Source organism: Aquarana catesbeiana, linkage group LG01 (genome assembly GCF_042186555.1).
Source record: "Aquarana catesbeiana isolate 2022-GZ linkage group LG01, ASM4218655v1, whole genome shotgun sequence".
Taxonomy (NCBI): domain Eukaryota; kingdom Metazoa; phylum Chordata; class Amphibia; order Anura; family Ranidae; genus Aquarana; species Aquarana catesbeiana.
In genome coordinates this window covers 39,535,733-39,554,787 of record NC_133324.1, presented here as the reverse complement: position 1 = coordinate 39,554,787, position 19,055 = coordinate 39,535,733, and the positions used below count along the sequence as shown (strand labels likewise).

Genomic DNA, 19,055 nt, shown 5'->3' with positions numbered 1-19,055 from the left:
CTTGGTAAAAAATCTGTGAAAAAAATACTAAAAAACTTTTTAGAATGTGTGTGTCATATAAATTGTTAAGTGTGCAAATCACCCCAAAAAATGTAAAGTAAATTAGAAGCTAATATGGGTGTAGCTAAACCAACAATAATCACAATAATAAAAGTATGACACCTTTTATTATTGTGATTATTGTTGGTTTAGCTACACCCATATTAGCTTCTATTTTACTTTACATTTTTTGGGGTGATTTGCACACTTAACAATTTATATGACACACACATTCTAAAGTTTTTTAGTATTTTTTTCACAGATTTTTTACCAAGTTTGATGATACACTTTGATGCACATATTTTCTCATGGTGAGATATTTTATCATTATCTGATTTGTGAACAGCGCCAATTCCCCTATTTGAGTTTTCAGTATTTGGACTTCACCTTGGTGTTTTCCTTTTTTTGGGGGGCTGCAGTTCTTATTAGGTGTCTGTCCTAAACGCAGAATATTCGTATATATAATTGTAAAAACACCTGCCTGCCTGTCAGTATATTAGGAAGAGAAGAACAGGATCTAGCTAAACTGAATACAGTGTATATATATATTTATATATACAACACCTGGGATGCATATATATATACACAATACGCTGTAACTGCAGCTAACTGACTCGACCTGCCTAGTCTAGCTAACTTAAATCAAATGACACTGTCTGTCTCTCTCTCTATCTCTGAAAGCTGGAACACAATACACAGGGCCTCCGTGCAGGCGGCCTTATATAGTGTGGGGTGTGTACTAAACCCCCTGAGCCATGATTGGCCAAAGCCTCCTTGGCTTTGGCCAATTATGGCTCTCTGTGCAGATGGTGCTGTGATTGGCCAAGCATGCGGGTCATAGTGCATGCTTGGCCAATCATCAGCCAACAATGCACTGCGATGCAGCAGTGATTTATGGGCCGTGACGCGCCACTCGAATTTGGCGCGAACGGCCCATATCGTTCATAATTCGGCGAATGACTAAACGCACGATGTTCGAGTCGAACATGGGTTCTACTCGAACATGAAGCTCATCCCTAACCACCGCACTGTCAGGTAAGGGCCACCTTTGGGTAAGTAAGAAGATGTGGGAGAAAAGAGTGCATTATGTCCTGGCAAGCGTGCCTTCTTGTCTATTTCAGCCCCGGCGGCTCGCACTCCCGCTCTAGGAGGTCCAGAGACCCTCTGGATCGTAAGGAATTTTCCAGGGCAGAAGGTGACTCCTCCAGTCCTGACAGACCCCAGTACAAGGGACGCAAATGTACGCTTAAAAGAAAACACACAGCTTCTCCTCCAAGGGCTCAACACTCGAAAGGCAAATGTTGGTCATGTGGAGATGACCCCATGCCGGGAAAGCTAATTTTCAGCATCTGCAACAACAGACAGCTTGCCAGACACCAGGAGTATGAGAGTCAGTAGGTGTCAACCTTGCTCAAGAAAGTAGTCTGCGACTCCTTGGCAGAATGTTACAGTCGGCTCAGACAACCAGGGAAAGAAAAGGATGAGCAGAGTGTGGGCCCTACACCAGGTCTAAACCAAGCCAATCAACCCTCTCTAACTAGAGAAGTACCAGGCCCTTTAGGGGTGACTCCAGCCCAGCGGATCAGGTGGGTTGATTCTCCAGACCCAATATTACAGCCAACCTTCCAGGCAGAGGGAGAAGATACTGCCTCCACCTCGGCAGAGGATCCTGAAGGTTCAGGCTTTAAATTTGCAATAGTGCAACCATTCATTAAGGCCAGGAATGGGAATACCTGGAACCTCCTCAAAAGAAGGAGAAAATTTATTATGCCCACCTAAAGAAACAGGTAGCTACTTTTCCTCTTATGACAGAAATAAGAGGCCTGTTTCAAGAGGAGTGGGAGAAAGGAGAGAGAAAATTGTTTTCAATGAACAGGTTGCAGAAATTGTATCCACTCACAGAAGAGGATGCGGCGTCTTTGTACAACCCACCGACAGTGGATGCGGCAGTTATTAGACTGGCCAAGAATGTGACACTTCCAATGGAAGACTCCTCCTTTTGTGACATCTTGGATAGACGCATCGACTCAGACTTAAGAAAGTCCTACCTTGTGACAGGTGGTGCCTGTAAGCCCACTGTGGCTTTAACATCAATAGCAAGAGCTATGCGAGTGTGGGCGCAGGACCTGGAGTATGCAATCAATAGCCAGCTGCCAAAAGAAGAAATCATCAAGGCTCTTGATGAGATAAAGCTCTTGGTGGACTTTGTGGGAAAGGCATCTATAGACATCATTCGATGGTCTTCCAGAGCTATGCTTAGTTCAGTCACACAAAAGAGCTTTGTGGCTAAAACCCTGGGCGGCCAACCCATCCTCAAAGCAGAACTGCTAAAAGCTACCTTTTGAAGGGAAGGTACTGTTCGACCAAAAACTGGAGACGACCATCTCCAGGGTTACAGGAGGAAAGTCAGGCCTTTTACACCAAGATCGGAGGTCCAGACGCCAGAGGGGGTGACCAACCAGAGGGGAGCAAAACAGGTACCAGGATTTTGGAGGTTTTCATCCATCCAAGGATTCCAGAAGGGGTTGGAGGGGTACATAGTTAACCTTTCTTAGATAACAGAGAGCTAACACCCCTGCGGCTCCATCAGGTACCCAGAAGCTCTTTTAATGCCATGCCTGCCCAGGGGTTAGTGGTTGGAGCCAGGCTTCTCAAATGTACCCAGGTCTGGCAAGACCACTGCCAAAATCAGTGGGCGCAGTCCACAGTGACGCAAGGCCCTTATTGGCCGTTCAAACGGCAGCCTCCAAAATACTCCTTCACCCTCACCAAGACAACCCAGTCACCCCTGAAGTTAGCTGCTCTTCAGGAGTACATCAACATCTTGTTGCTTCAAGGGTCAATCATATCAGTTCTGACCTGTCAAAGGTTTACAGGCTTTTGATCGCCACTATTCCTGGTCCAGGAAAAATGGGGGGCTTCAGACCAGTGATTGACCTGAACCAATTTATCCGAGTAGAGACATTCAAGATGGGGTCTCTCCATACCATAATCCTACATGTCCCAATTCTTCAGTTATACCAACAGTTCCTCAGGTTCACAGTGGGGGACAGGCATTACCAATGTGTCTGCCTTCCCTTCGGCTTATCCACTTCTCCTCGAACCTTCACCAAGGTTCTGATTGCAATCTTGGCCCCACTGAGGGAGAAAGGGCTCAGAGTCCATCATTTCTTGGACTACATCATCCTCCTGGCTCAGGACTAAGACCTTTTGCCGACACAGAAGGAGCACTTGCTGTCCACTTTACGGTCATTCAGCTGGATAGTCAACTATCAAAAAAGCCAGCTGGAACATATACAGAATATAGTCTACTTAGGGGCCCAGTTCAATACTCAGGTATGAAAATATTGGGGGGGAAAGGGGAGGGACATAGAGCAAGTGAGTATAGATGTTTTGATCAGTCCACTTACTGATCAGTTCCTGACAATGCACCTGTGAGGTGTAATTGCTGTAACCATATATGCTGCATATAATTCTAGAGTGAGGACCGGGGGAAGGGGAAAGGGTCTTCGGTATAGCGTTACCGGAAGGGGAAAGGGGTTACATATAGCAATAAATGGTCAGTACATAGAAGAACAATATCAAAGGTAACAATTTATTAATCCATTGTAAAATCACCTGGGTGAGGTGGAACATACAAATGTAAGGTTAATGCACTATAGAAAGCATAAGACTCCAAGTCAAGGTATGCTAAAAATGAACTGACAGACACGACAAAAAACACACACAAAAGACACTATGGCACAGACACTGTCCGGACTAATATATGTTGCTCGGCAGCAAAACAGTCAGATTAAATCAAGACAGTCAGTTACATACCAGTGCTGGATATGGGCCAGTATGAAATTTAGTGGGATATGTTGCCGAGAACCATATGGGTGGAGCGGGGGGAGGGGAGGAGAACCAGGATGAGGAATTGGGCTGTAGCCAAGGGGATGGCTGGGCTGGTCCTGCTATGGAAGGTGGTCTATTGAGGTAGAATACATTCAGGGTGGTTCGCAGCAATAGGGCTATAGGTATAATCACAATGAAGTCCAATTAAGCAATATGAGCAGTGGAGATTGGTCCGGATTGCTTGGTATGAGACTATGTATTCACCGTTCATAAACAGTCTTCAGAGCTATACATAGAATGCTGTGAAGTGCGATGTGGGATACTTCAATATGGCAAAAGTGAAAAACAGTAGTATGCATGCAGCTATATAATGTCCCCAGCATGGGTGAGTTATGGTTTGCTCATACTTTACCCTCCGCGGAGATTCTTGGAGGCTGGTTCACAGGCAGTGCTGAGAGAAACTGAAGAAATCCCGAGGACTGCCGGAGCGGCACAATGACAACAACGGAGGGTCACCTTGATAGTATCCTGGCATTCCCTGCGTATAATAGGAAGTCCTTGCTAGGCGCAGGTCGCATGGGCAGTTCGAGACTATGTCAGCATGTATTGTGGGCTGACTGGTGCCTCGCTGCTATGCAGCTCCTCTCGCTCTGTCCGCCCAGTGACAGTGTTAGTGCCGGTGATGACGTCAACGCGTTTCGCTGTTGCGTATTAGCGTAGCTTCTTCCTGGACGTTTGATTGGTGAGGCCAGCACACACCTTTTTATTGTGACGTGCTGGCTTCTATGTGGCCAATCAGCTGTGTGGTTAAATCAGATACAGTGTTTCCTGGTATGGGACAGCGTAGAGCGTGAAATTAATTCACTATTAGCAAGCCGGCGTGTGGAGTATTATGGCTAGAACACAAAGTTTACGGCTAAGCCGTCACTATTGTAGAATCTTTTGCAAATCATATAGCACAAGTGTGCATGAATTGGGAGGAAATACATTAGTATATAAAGTGCATATTGTTAATTCCCAAGGGAAGAGGGGGGAAGAGGTAGGGACAGGGAACACAGTTCACATGACATTGAGGGCAGCTCTAAAAGGTCATTTTATAGGGATTTGATATCATTTGTGTAATTTAAAACATTACTCATGACGCATAAATTTACTGGTATTAATCGGGTAGAAATTCATGGTCTGTTCAGTTTTATGTATGATTTAAGGAAATACATTTTAGAGAATTTTATTCTTGGTTGGTTATTACCATATTTTAGATGGTATAAATAGCTAAATCCAAGAGGTGCACGAATATCGCTTAAGAGCTTAGAAAGGCCTGCAGGTTTAGTTCTGTGTTTAGCCCCAGGGGGACAAGGGACTTCAGACGGTACACCCACCGTTTCTCCTTTTGTAGGAGCACTTGATCGAAGTCACCCCGTCTACTGGATATCTTCAAGGCGTAAATGCCCTTTACCTGCATGCCCTTGATGCTTCTATCATGCTCTAAAGCGAAGTGATTAGCTAATGGTTTCTCTGGAATTTTTTTCTTTATCCTTAATCTCTCATAAGTGCTCACCAATGCGTACTTTGAGGGGCCTCTTGGTTTTTCCTACATAGATCTTAGAACAGGGGCAAGTTATCATGTAGACAACCCTGGGTGTGGAACAGTTAATTAGATCCCGTATTTCAAACTGTTCCTTTCCCAGGGCATCAGAAAAGGTAGCTGTCCTGTGTACTAGTGGGCAGATCTGGCATTTATTGCAGGGGAACATTCCTTTACTGCGTGGATAGTTAGCTAGCCAGGTGGGATCAGGGTTTTTTGTGAATTCAGATTTGACCAGCATGTCACCCAAGTTTCTGGCCCTCTGGGCCACCAACATGGGTGAGTTGCCGACTATATTAAGCAGCCCTGGGGAATTGGTAAGTACCCCCCAGTGTTTCTCCAAAATGGAACGGACCTCCCTCCACTGTGGTCTGAAGGTGGTAATTAACCTAGTTTGGTCACCACCCTCCGGTTTAAGGGCAGGGGAGTTTGTTGAGTGCATCTTTAGTAGACTAGCCCTGTCCCTTGCTGCAGCTTTTTTTCTTGCATTTCTAATTTGCCTGTGGGAATAGCCGCGTTCACGGAAGCTCGCATAGAGTTCTAAAGACTCCCTTCTATAGTCACTAGGCTTAGTGCAGTTCCTTTTTATTCACAGGAATTGTCCCACCGGAATGCCATTCAATAGCCAATGTGGATGGTGGCTGCTGGCACATAGAAGGGTGTTTGCGGACGTTTCCTTACAGAATGTACACGTATGTAGTTGACCATTTTGAAGCGTGATCAATAGGTCCAGAAAGGATAAGCTGGTCCGATCAAAATTGTACGTCAATCGTATATTCCGTTGGTTAGCATTCAGTTGCATCATAAAGTCATGAAGGTCCTATATGGTGCCAGTCCAGATCATAAGGACATCGTTGATGTACCGCAGCCATGTATGTACGTGGCTGCGGTACAAGGACGAAGGGTAGACGTCTTCTTCCTCCCAAAGTCCCAAATGGAGACAGGCATAGGCTGGAGCCCATGCTGCACCCATGGAGGTGCCCCTGATCTGCTGGTAGAAGGTCGTCAGGAACTGGAAATAGTTGTTAAGTAATGCAAAATGCAATATTTCGACCAAAAACTTATTCTGTGGTTTAGACTCTGGATACCACTGTTCCAAAGACACCCTCACCGCATTGATCCCGCATTCATGCGGAATCGAAGTATACAGGGACTCAACATCAATCCCCACCAGCAGGGCATCATCCAGATGTGTCAGGTCATCCAGTTCAGAGATCTTAGCCAGTATGTGTCAAGTATCCTGTACATAGGACTTTAAGTTGGTGACCATATCTTTTAGCAGGGAGTCCAGGTACCTACCGACTTTCTCCAAGGGGCCTTGGCAGGCCGAAACAATCGGTCTGCCAGGCGGGTTATTCAAGTTTTTGTGAATTTTGGGGATAATATAGAAGGTAGGTACACTGAACTCCCGAACACTAAGATGATCAAATTCACGTTGTGTCAGTAGACCATCATCCTTGGCCATTGTCAGTCTGTTGTTTAGTTCCCTAACTAAATAGGAGAAGGAGTTATTATCCAGTTTCTTATAGGTGGATTTGTCACTCAGCAGACGCTTTACCTCGGTCTCATAGTGTCGCTGATTCAGTAGAACTACGTTCCCTCCTTTGTCACTCTTTTTTATGACAATGTTCTGTTTTTTCTGAAGGTCGTTGAGGGCTCGTCTCTCGTCAGTCGTTAGATTATCAATGATCTTTTGGGTCCAGTTGACTTTCTCAAGGTCAGTCTGTACTAGTTCTAAAAAGATTTGTAGCCACTTATTTTTTGAGAGAGGGGGCATCTTTTGGGACCGGATTCGTAAGTTTGCCTGCCATCCAACTGGAACTTCTATTGAAGCTGAACCCTCACTCTCTTGAAGAAGAGAGTGCAGGATATCTAATGCTTGCTGATCTTCAGTATTGAGGGGTGGGAGAATGCCTTTGGGGATCTCTTGGTCAGTGTATAGTGATTTTAAAATAACTTTTCTCAAGAATAGTACTATATCTTTGTATACGGTGAATTCATCCATGTTGGATACTGGAGAAAAAGTCAAGCCCCTCTGCAGCAGGCTTATATGGTCAGGAGTTAATTCTAGGTCAGAGAGGTTAACTACCTTCATGTCAGTTTTTAACTGGGTAGTCACTGACTGTGATAGTTGTGTCACTTTCTTTTTTGGCTCCTGGTGTTTGTCCTTTCTTTGACTATTTTTGTCGGTTTGCTGGTTCTGTCGGCAGGTTTGGTTGTAGGGGACGTCGCCTGATTGTTGGTTGGCGCCGACCCCTCCTGTTCTAAAAAAGTCACTCTTTTAGTTATCTCGTCTTCTGAATCACTTTGAGATTTATGTCTATTTTGTCTAGGCCGTTGGCCCCGTCCTCTACTTTTGGACCTACTTCGTCCGCGTTGTATTGTCAGGTCAAAGGCTTCCTCTTTTTCAAAGTCCACGGTGTCACGCTTAAACTTACTTTGTTTGGTTATTTTGAGATTAAGTTGAACTTTTTCAATTTCCTTTTTTAGATTTTCGTTTTGTTTAATGAATTCCTCCTTATCTTTAAATGATTCTAAACCTCTTGCGCTTTCCTCAATTTGTTCCTGTAATGAAGCTAACTGCATTTTTTCTTCTTCTACAATGGTGTAAACCATGACTGCAACGCCATGGTTTACACAGAGTTCCTTCCATTTGTGTAGGAAGCGTTCAGTGTGCAAGTGTTCAGCGGGGATAATTCTGTCTCCCAACCCTCTTGGCACTATTCGATGTGAAATATATGTCTCCAGAGCTGATACGTCCCAACGCCGGTTAAGATGTTTTACCAGCAATTTTTTGTGTTCTTTAAATTTATTTTTAATGTCATCATCTTGGTTAAATGCTTGGGGTGTATCGCTCTGGAAAGCAGTCCTTATTTCACGATCGATTTTTTTCACTTAGCATAAACGCCATTACTCATTCCGTTTGTAACAACCAGCAGTGGCCTTAATAGGTTACATAAATAGAGACAATCCTATACAGACTCGCAAGAACTGACCTTATTGATCAAGACAAGAAATGCTAGTACAGCATCATCCATTAGGGCCACAGCAATGGATCATTGTTACCACAGATGCCAGTGCAGCAGGGTGGGGCGCCACCAGCGAACATCTCAATATCCAGTGCAGATGGGAATTTCCCACTCAGGGACTAGTTTCCAATATTCTGGAACTTTGAGCAGCATTCATAGCACTAGCCACCTTGTTGCTTTACATACAGGGTCACCCAGTCCTGCTCTATCTGGACAACACGGCAGCGGTGTCCTATATACAGTGACAAGGAGGGTTGCACAGTCAATCTCTCTTGAGAGAGGTGGAACCAATCATGGCATCATGGAACAACAATATCTCCCAGATTTGAGGGCCATAAATCTTCTGGGCCGTCAGAACTTGGAAGCGGATTGACTATCCAGACAATTCAAGGATCCCAACGAATGGTCCCTTCACCCTGAAGTGTTCAAACAGATCATCCACGATTGGGGGTGTCCGCAACTGGATCTCTTTGCCTCGTCAACCAACTGCAAAGTGAGCCGGTTCCTCTCATGCTACCCTCATCCATTAGCAGAGTGGATGGACGCCTAGACAACTGGCCAATGACTTCCCTCCAAGTTCTCTAATTCTGAAATTCCTGAAGATATTTTTGGCAGAGAATATGACAGTCATCGCAGTATTACCTCACTGGCCTCGCATACCATGGTTCTCCCTGGCAATGGATCTCAGCGTGTGCCGATCGATCACTCTGCTGGTGACTCCTCATCTCCTGTCACAAGGATATATCCTACGTCCGCAGCCATCATAACTGGCCTTAGCGGCCAGGAGATTGAAAGGCAGGAGTTACAAGAGTTAGGATGTTCTCCAGAGGTTATTAGGACTTTACAGAATTCCAGAAAGGGGTCAACCAAAGCCATATACTCCAGAATATTGGATAGATTCACAAGCTTTGAAGTTCGACCCTAGTGACCCAAATGTGTCTCAAATCCTGTCTTTCCTACAATCCGGATTGTATTTGGCGCTCATCCTAAGTTCATTTAAGGTGCAGATTTCGGCCATCTCGGCTTTTACCCAAAAGAAGTGGGCAGCAAACCTGCTGGTAGGAATTTTTATGAGAGAAATAGGTTCCCTCAATGGGACCTGGCAGTAGTCCTCAATTTTCTAGCAAACCCTCCTTGTGCTCCGACGACAGACTGTTCACTATGGGATATAACCTTAAAAACAGCATTCCTAATAGCCATACTTTCAGGGGGAAGGGTGTCGGAACTCCAAGCAATGGGGGCTGTCAAACCTTTTACCAGATTTCTCCCGGACAGGGTTGTGCTGAGACCATTGGATCACTTTGTCCCAAAAGTGGCATCAATATTTCACCTCTCCAGTGAATGGTTGCTTCCAACCTTCCCAGCAGAAGCAGATGCTGGCCTTCCCAAAGTCCTCAAAACCTATTTCCAGGCTACTTCTACATTTAGATGTTCTGACAGACTTTACATCATAGCTACCGGAAAACTTAAAGGGAAAGAAGCTTCGGCCAGAACCATCTCGGCCTGGATAATAAAAACTATTCACCGGGCATATAGAGTGGCCGGGAAGGACCCTCCAGAGATGGTTAGAGCTCACTCAACCAGGGCGATGTCTTCTTCTTGGGCAGCACGGGCAGGAGTGTCTGTGGAGACAGTCTGCAAAGTGGCTAGCTGGTCATCACATCATACGTTCTTGAAACACTACAGGGTGGATCCAGCAGCTCTTACTACAGTAGAGTTTGGGAGGAAAACTCTAACCTTCTATGTCTATTGTTAAATAAAGACTAAGTTTGCAGCATTAAACCCTCCCTCTCAAAAGCCCATTATTTATCATATGTATGCTGCCATGTTGGCATCAGGAAAATGGAAAATTGTATCAAATACTTACCGTAATTTTCCTTTCCTGACGCCAATACATGGCAGCATATGCACTCTCCCTATGATCTTTGTGCTTTATACGGAGAATGGGGGAGGTAGCTTTCAGTCAGACTTTTATAGAGCTAAACAGGTCCTGTGAGTGGATATAGGGGCAGAGCTAAATCATATGTATGCTACCATGTATTGGCGTCAGGAGGAAGTTGGGAGGAAGGAATAGGGACTTTCAGGAAGCCATGGCCTGGTAAGGTCATGTATTTCCATCCCTGGGGACTTTGTATGATATCAAGACCTGGTAAGGTCATGGATATCCATCCCATTTACATTGAAGGAGAAAAGGGGTTTATTAACAGGGAAGGTGGGACTTTGTATAAGGCACGTGACAGCAAGGAAGTAATTGGATGAATGTAGAGGAATTTATTAGAAAAATAGGTTTGTAGACATACAATGGTCAATAACATTGGTACGAGGTAACATACATATAATATTTAGACCATAAACACAATCCATAGAATGTGTGATGATATCAATGGTATGCAATACACAAGGTAATAACAATAAAATTGAAAGTAATCACTTATAGTAAAATACTGTAATTCCCTCATTCACCTCAAGGAAAATTAGCATAAAACAAAAATTCAAAGGGTAATGCCTGCAGAACCTATGGCCTCACTAGACCTGAGGGGGAATAAAATGGGTGATAACTTGATAATCTTGCTAAGATAGATGAGGACAACCGGTAGCTCTATGTGCTTCGTGGCTTAAATACCACCCGTCAGGAGAAAGCACGTGTAAGATCTATAGAGACATATTGTAAAATTAAGAAGAGAAGATGAAAATGAAAGGACAATGTTTGGGGTGAAGTAAACAACCTCGAGAACCGAGGGTTTACTTACTGTGGTAATCTGGGTTAATGGTATAGTGGTGGGGCCCTGAAGGCGGTCCGAATTGGCGTCAGTAGAGGAAAATTGCGGTAAGTATTTGATAAAATTTTCCATTATTTTGTAAGCAAGGGCTTGGGGAGTCAGTCTGTATGATTAGGCCACAATGTAGTACACTGGAAACAAGATTAGAGATTTTTTGGATAAATTCTGGTGTCTGTACGACAGACTTTGGATTTCTACTTCTGTAATGGGTACGTAAAGATTGCTCTTTGGGTGTCGGTGATGCCTTCACACTGTAACCCTGTAGAGGTACTCTTGATGAAAGCAAGAATTGGCCTTGCTGTCAAAAATTTCAATGATATGCACCTGTCAAACAGGTGTTGAAAAATTGTTCTTTGGGTGTTAATTGTGCCCATAAAGCCTACACCAAAAACATTCTTCCAGATGAAATCAACACCCACAACACTAGGCAGCCTAGAAGTCCTGCAGAGATTCTACATCCCAAAAACACTTAAAGTGGTTGTATACCACGCTTTCACATTTTTACCTACAGTTAAGCCTATAATAAGGCTTACCTGTATGTAAAATGAATATCTCCTAAATCTGTACGGTTTAGGAGATGTTCACCTTGCATTTGGCCGCTGACATCAGCTGCGCATGTGATATGAAGGTCCAGTGATGCTGCCGGAAAATCAGAGCTTCTTGCTGGAAAGAGGACTCACGCATGCATGCACGAGAGTGACGTCATCACGGCTATGGCCACTCACAGCGCTGGAGCCGCGAACCTGGAAGAAAGGCAGAGGGAACATATCAGCTCCCTCAGCAGTGACCGGGAGGCGATGCCAGCACTTCATTCTAAGGTAAGTATTTCATAATGAGCTAGTATGCGGTGCATTCTAGCTCATTATGCCTTTGCCTTACAGGATTTTTTTTTGTTGCGGGCATACAGCCGCTTTATTCGGCAACATTGGAATCAGGGGCTTTATAGCTGCTGGTAATCCAGGACTGATTCATTTTGATAAAAGTCAGATGGCCAAAGGAGTCTGTGGACAGACGCGTTCTATGATCAGTAACAAAACCTCTAGCAGCTCTGAATGCCCATTCAGAAAGCACACTGGATGGAGGGCAGCCCGGAAGCTCAATAGCATACTGGGCAAGTTCTGGCCAGTGGTCTAGTCTCATGACCCAGTAAACCAGTGGATCATCAACTGGAAAGCTCTCCGTCTCTGTTTTTGCCCCTAGATAATCGTCCACCATGTGATGCAGATGCTGCTGATGGGATGTGGAAGCTGACAGCCCTGGGCGGTGAGGACTAAAAAATTGAGAAATGCATCACATAGGTGGCCGTCTTCTCCACAGCTCCCCTCTTGACCAACGGAAGCCTCAAAACTACGTTTTCCACAACACTGTAACCCATCAGAGTCGGGAAAAGCGTTCGATAAACTCCTCTTTAAGGTGTCCTTAAGAGATTTCATCTTCTGCACTCTCTGTGGGGGCAGCATGAGTTCTGAGACTTTCCCTTTATAACAGTGGTGAAGGAGGGTTGCCAACCAATAGTGATCCTTTCCCTTTATGCCACATATTCTTGGGTCCTTTCGCAGACTTTGAAGCATGGGGGAGCCCATGCACCGCAAATTTGTGGAGGCATGAGAAGCAGACTCCTCGGTGTCACTGAGGATTATAGTATCTGGAACTGCCTCCTCCTAGCTGCTTACTACTCCCAAGGGTTCTGCAGATGGAAAACCATCTCTTACTGTTTGGTGTATGTCTACCTCTGCTTCAATGCCTCTAAAACTGCCAGAATCCTCCTCCTCCTCATCTCTCCCCTCTTGCGTGTTCTGTGGCATAGGAACAATGGTGTCTGCATAAAGCGGGCCTTGAGAGGAAAGGAAGTCCTTCTCTTCCTCCTGCTGCTCTGTCTTGAGTGCCCTGTCCGTAATCCCACGCAGAGTCTGCTCCAGCAGGAACATAATAGGGATTGTGTTACTGATGCATGCATTGTCACGGCTCACCATCCTTGTGAACTCCTCAAATGGTGACAGTATAGTGCATGCATACTTTATGAGCAGCCATTGGGGGGGGGAAGCTGAGCCAGCCTGAGCCTGTCATTGTGCCATACTCACTGATGGACCTACGCTGCATGTGCAGCTGCTGCAGCATTGTCAAAGTCGAGTTCCACCTGGTGGGCATGTCACAAATCAGGCGGTTTACGGGCTTGTTCTGCTGAGAAAGTTCCGCTCGGCGTATAAGTTCCCCCCTCTACTGCGCCTGCGCAGTAGGTATCGGCGGAAATAGCCGAAGCAAAACAGCTGAAAATCAGCTGTACACGGTGCCTGGAAGAGGGCCCCTCGCGGGCTCGCTTCCCTCGCCACGCTTCGGGCACGGCCTCGCTGCGCTCGGCACTTTTAGATTCCCCCTCCAGGTCCACTTGGATGGTAGGGAAGGAACCCAGAGCGCAGGCGCCGTGTACAGCTGATTGAAGCATTTGAGCTTCGGCTATCTCCGGCGGCTAAGAGTAGTATGTACTGCGCAGGCGCTGCGCCTGCGCAGTACAGGGGGGGAACTTATCTGCCGAGGGAACATTCTCGGCAAGACAGGGCTAAAATGGCTACAGACTCTTCTGACTTCCAACCCTGGGTACATATTTAGGAAACACTGCACCACCAAATTGAGGACATAGGCCAGGCATGGCACATGTGTCAAATTTCCCTGTCTAAGGGCAGCTCCAGCTGGCATGTGTGAACCACCTCTGGACTTGTCCCTGCAAAGCTGCAAGAATTTCTGCTCCGGTGTGGTTCCTGTCCCCTAGACACACCAGCTGAAGCACTGCATGGCACCTTTTAGCCTGACTCATTGAATTGCCCTTTGAACGCTTAGGGGGTACTTGAGGGTCATAGGACAATTCAGCAGGGGAGGGCATTGAGGAGGAGGGGGTAGAGCTGACAAATCTGGCATCATCACCAAGTGTATGGAGACGTGGGGGCACAGCAAGCTGCAGCACTGAGCCCTTCCCTGCATCCTTCCGAGTTGCAAGCAGTGTTACCCAGTGTGCTATGAACTAAATATATTGTCCCTGCCCATGCTTGCTGGACCACGTGTCAACAGTAATTTTGACTTTGCAGCTGACAGCCTTGCCCAATGATGCCACAACATTACCTGCCACATGATGGTAGAGAGATGGAATGGCTTTATGTGAAAATAAATAGCGATCGGGAACCTGCCATTGTGGTAGAACACATTATGCAAATTCACGGAAGGGGGCAGAATCCACCAGGAGGGAAGGCAGAAGTTGTAGAGCCAGCAGCTTTGACAAGCTTGCATTTAGACACTAAGCATGTGGGTGGCAGGGACTGTATTTTTTTTCCACTGCAGCAGATGGGGCAGAAAAATTTGCCAGCTATAGTCTACAGCTGGAGGTGTGCTGCTGTCAGATGCGCTGCAAGGACCTGGGACACCCTGAACTATATCATCATCCCTGTCAGTGGAGTCTGCTGAGAGGTCATGAGGTATAGCAGGGACAGACTTGTCAAGCATGTGGTACCCAAATGGTTGGGGTTTTTGCCACATTTTATGTGCTTGAGACAAAGTTTGCAAATAACAAAAGTGTGATTGGCTGCACATGGCAAAAAGGCCCAGACAGCTGAGCTGTGGTAAGTGGGCTGGGAGATAACAGCTCCACAGTGTGATGGAATAGGGTGGCTGCTCTCTACTCTTCCATGATGACTGCCTCGTTGGGATTGTGCCTCACCCTCACTTTCCTCCTCTGCTTTATCCGGCACCCAAGTCGAGTCAGTGACTTCATCATCAACTTGCCAATACGCTGTGGCTGGGGGAACATGAATGCCAATTTGTGTACTAGTGTTCTCCCTTCTCTGCAGGCTCATGTTCTGTAGGCTCATGTTCCTGCCTTCCTTAACCTCCAAACCAACATCTGAATCGAGTAATGGCTGTGTATCGTCGAGGAGCAAGTGGCTGATGCTGTGTTCAAATAACTCTGCTGACTCCTCCATGCCTGATTCTGGGGCTAGGGCAGGAATAGCTGTGGACAAGAAGGCAGGTTTTGCCACTCTGGCAGATGCAGGGGACTGCGCACTAGACTCTGCTTGGGTGATGGAGAATGAGGATGGTTTAGTAGGCTAGTCCACCACCTCCTCTGCATACTGTGGCTGGATAGCATGGGCAACATCACTAAACATAGGATATTATGTCCTGCCTGAGGACTGGCCATGTCCACCTTTGCCTGTGGACACATATATGCTGCTGGGCGCCCTTTAAGTGCCATGGGAATGTCTGCCTCTGCTTGCTGTTCTCCCAGACATGATAGGGGAGTGGTGGGTGCTTATTAACAAAATGAAATACAGATGTGTAAATGTGTACATGGATACACTTAAATCAATGGAAAGTCGTGTTTGGTGCACTTTAATTTGAGTATTCACTACACAGACACACTCCACGGACACACTATATTATACTGCAATATACTGTGTAAAACGTGCAGTAACGCACAGAACTATATGGCGTTAAACTTGTAGTAATGCAATAACATATATGGCATTAAACTTGCAGTAATGCAATGAACTATACGCCGTTAAACTTGCAGTAATGCACAGAACTAATGTGAATGGAGTGATTTTGCGGAAATAGTGATATAAGATTCAGAATAAATGATCCCATATGGGGTATAAAGGTAAAGAATATTTTAAATATTTTAAAAATAAATAAATTGTGTATTAGACGTCTATCTACAATAACAATATATAAATGATATGTGTAGATGATGTAATCTCAATCTTGCCGTGTATACTCAAACACCATCCTTAATATACTCATGTGCAATTGAATGTGTATCACCTTGTGTAAGCCAAAAACAAAACACAGCTTCAAATTTCAATAAAATAGTGACAAAAAAGTCCAGTAATTGCTACAGTGAATGGGGAGTGGTGAAGTTCTGTGGCTGTTAGAATAGGTGGAGATGATTATTAATATATAATTCTGCTATGGCTCCTTTAACAGTCTGGTCTCCCAGAACTCTTACCTCAATGATATAAATAGCAGGCAATCACTATCTGGGATATCAACTGACCTCCCTGGATAGTCGGTGTGATCTCTCTGGATGATGGATTAAACAGTATTCCTTCTTAGGGTGCAGCGGTATGTTGTTAGATCAAAATGGTATAAGGAGGTACCTCAGTGTAAGAAAGGGGACAAAGAGGAAAAGAAGCCTCCAATAGTATAGTATGTCAGGGCTAAAAATGTGTTTATTTAAACATAATAACGTGGACTCTTACACAGAAAAGTTAAAAATAGCATAGGGAACAAATTAGGCGTTGTTCCTCGCCTTCTCACGTCACTTCCGGTCACGGCTCTCCCGGCCAATCCCTACGCGTTACGTTGCCTCTCACAACTTCATCTGGGGAACTGGATTGCCTATTGGGCCAAGCCTTTATTGCTATGTACCCGGAAGTAGTTGAGCGGCCATTTTTTAGAAGTCCGCGATATGTAAACATTGCGGCCATTTTGTTGAAGTTTGCCATAGAGAAAGATTGCGGTCACTCCTTTTCTTGTTCATAAAGTTTGAATCGGCCATTATTTGTTAGTCTGGTGTCCGCAACGTAGGTATGAGACCGGCAGCATGCTGTATTAACTAACTCATTGTAAATGAGGTATGCCCCGTACACACAGTCGGACTTTGTTCTGACATTCCGACAACAAAATCGTAGGATTTTTTCCGACGGATGTTGGCTCAAACCTGTCTTGCATACACACGGTCACACAAAGTTATCGGAAAATCCGATCATTCTGAATGCGGTGACGTAAAACATGTACGTCGGGACTATAAACGGGGCAGTGGCCAATAGCTTTCATCTCTTTATTTATTCTGAGCATGCGTGCCACTTTGTCCGTCGGATTTGTGTACACACGATCGGAATTTCCGACAACGGATTTTGTTGTCGGAAAATTTTATATCCTGCTCTCAAACTTTGTGTGTCGGAAAATCCAATGGAAAATGTGTGATGGAGCCTACACACGGTCGGAATTTCCGACAACAAGGTCCTATCACACATTTTCCATCGGAAAATCCGACCAGGGAGGAGGAGCCATGTCCTGACGTCACCGCTACGCGTCCAGTCCCGGAAGACATGGGCTGTTTTGGAGCCGGCCGGCTTGTTCCTTTGTGCTGTCATTTATCTACTTACCTAGATCGGTGGAGAGGACTCTATGGGACGTGATTGTATCTAGTGCCTGCCTGTGAGATCCTGGGCTGGGGTTACAGCCGTCTGCCTAGTGTGGTCCCCTGTAATAAGGGACCAACTCCATCTGGTAAGCGGCAGCATATACTTTCTCTGAAGGTGGAGGTTTCACCTTTTCACATACTCACCACAACCGAGGAATTTTTCACCTGTCACTTGGGATGAAAAAGTTTTTTCATATTAGTTGTTTTACATGGACTTTTTTATGTGGACTTTAATTTTTTAATTCACGTTAATTGACTGTATATTATTTATTGATTTGCTCACCTGCTGAGTATATGGGTTCATTCAATATTACTCTGCTATCATTCATGTCAGTTTATGTATGGTGCTCAATTTTTCTATCACACTTTATTAGCGCAACTTTTTTTTCTTTTTATCTTGGTTTGTGTTGTATAACATTTTAGTCGCAGCTTTTCACGTTTTCACATAAATTGTTAGCGCAGTATTTTTCTTGCTATGGAATTTGCTTAGTTGTTTTCGGAATTAGTTTAGTTTTGTTTCTTTTTTGTTAAATTTTTTTTGGTTTTCGTTAAAATGTATTTTATTTATTCATTTTCTAACAAATTCCAACTTTTCAGAACGATTAGAATTTAGATCGGTCGAAAAACAATCGACCAATTCAAATTCTGTGTGAAGAAATAGGTGGTTGTTAACCAGTGTGTCCCCAACAACCATGAGTCATCATCTGTCAGTGGGCTTCCCCACTGACAGATGAATGTAAAGATAAATAATGCTGTTAAAAAAAGATAAAGAATCCCGACATCTGCCCGGCCTTAGAAAAATGTAAAAAAAAAACAGCATGATCCTTCGGGTCTGGTATGGATTTTAAGGGGAAAACTACACCAAAATTTAAAAAAAAAGGTGTGGGATCCCCCCAAAATTCATATCAGAAAGTGAGCAATGAGCATCCCCCCTCCTGTACCATACCAGACCACATGCCCTCAACATGGGGGGGGTGGGTTCTTGGGGACAAGGGCCTCCTTCTGACAACCCTGGGCTGTGGTTGTTGGGGTCTGTGGGTCGAGGGCTTATCAGAATCTGGAAGACCCTTTTAACAAGAGGGCCCCCAGATCCCGCCCCCCCCATCCCGCCCCCTCCCAAAAAGTGTCAAAAAGTAAAAACCACAGGAAACTGTTTTTGACAAATCCTTTATTAAAAAAGAAAAAAAGTGTCACTCGTTGTACATCAATCACGCCTGCCGACCTGAAAAATTGAAAAATGGCAAAAAATACTTCGCCTCCTAATAGGCTACCCATCATATGCTGTCTCTTCACTATGACAGTTCTTAAATAGGCACGGGGCGGAGCCACCCGGTTACATCACTCAGTGGCACAGCCCTCTTCTGACGTCACATGACGTTGGAAGGGCGTGGTGCCACCGGACCTGACCTGCCAGGCTGCATGGTCAGATAAGGGTCTAGTATGGATTTTGGGGGGACCCCACACCCATTTTTTTTCAACTGGGTGTGGGGTTCCCCTTAAAATCCATACCAGACCTGAAGGACCTAGCATGGACTGGGGGGGGGACCCCATCCCGTTTTTTAAAAATGTTTCTATTGCCGTGCAATTGCCAGTAT

The 19,055-nt window shown here is 45.1% G+C and overlaps 1 protein-coding gene across 1 annotated transcript in view; it reads left to right on the top strand.

The window, feature by feature from the left end:
• LOC141140741 (vomeronasal type-2 receptor 26-like) overlaps window positions 1-19,055 on the top strand; it is a 193,385-nt gene that overhangs the window by 73,469 nt on the left and 100,861 nt on the right. The window lies entirely within an intron of this gene.